Genomic DNA, 1,272 nt, shown 5'->3' with positions numbered 1-1,272 from the left:
TATTCCCATATTCCTTACATGTTTACGTATTGTTTCGTGAGAGACATGCAATTTCAGAGCCATTTCGCGAGTTAGTTGCCTTGGGTAAGACTCAACAAGCGTCCTCAGAGCAACAATATCAATTCCAACATGTCAGACCCTGCCATCACAGTTTTTAAGGCTAAAGTCACGTGAACGAAATTTGCTGAACCATAGTTGACACTTACGAACGTTCAAAACATTTCCATAAACTTCTTTGATATTCTTTGTGACTACAGGGGTATTGTTTCCCTTCTTGTATTCAAACAGCATTACATGCCGAATATGTGTCTCGTCATGTGCCATCACTATATCGGATTAGAGTACACTAAACTTTACATATTATATAGGCTACACTATGTTTTTGTTTTTGGAGTGGGGGGTTAATGAAAGTGTTCCAAAACGAGAAACTAATTTCTTGACGACCTAATACTTTCAAATGGATTCCGAAAGTAGCAAACGAGTGTTAATATGTAATTCTACACATTTAAATGCTTGTTACGATGACCTGGTTGAAGCATTTTCTCTGACAGTGTCTCATAAAGCAGTAGCTGTATGACTTATCTACTGGATAAAACGTTTACGTACATGTCACACGTCGCGAAAAGGAGAAAAATATGTTTATATCCAAAATTATCCTATAAGATACTAAACAGTGTTGAATTACATAACAAATGGAATATATTTCGGTTTAAAAATGCACAACTCATGTTTGGCCTGGAGAATAGCGTGGTACTAAGGTATATACAACTCATGTTTAAGGTATATGGCCTGGAGAATAGCTTGGTACTACAACTCATGTTTGGCCTGGAGAATAGCGTGGTACTAAGGTATATACAACTCATGTTTTTATACCTTAGTACCTCGCTATTCTCCATTTTCTTTAGGTTTGCACTAGAAAATGTGAACTATTCTCATAATAGTCGTGCACGAAAAACACATTCGTGTTCCAACCTGAGTTCATGAGCTTTCAACTTGTATATTGCGTGTTTTCGTGTATCATTTCATGTTAATTCAGGGTATATTCCTCTCGAAAACATTGAAATTTAAACCGAGAGAATATCATTGGCAGAATTATTTTGTGCGTTCGTTCACCTTTCATTCATGCATATCTGTTTTTAAGTATATGTAAATCGATATTACCTAATAACGCCCACATTTACTTTTCAATAAAGTAATATTTGTTTCTGTTTTGTTACAGACAAAAGTCACATTTATTATTCAAAATATTCAAAAGGGGACACACCCGCAATT

Source organism: Limulus polyphemus, unplaced genomic scaffold, assembly GCF_000517525.1.
Source record: "Limulus polyphemus unplaced genomic scaffold, Limulus_polyphemus-2.1.2 Scaffold2297, whole genome shotgun sequence".
Taxonomy (NCBI): Eukaryota; Metazoa; Arthropoda; class Merostomata; order Xiphosura; family Limulidae; genus Limulus; species Limulus polyphemus.
This window is presented reverse-complemented; position numbering follows the sequence as displayed.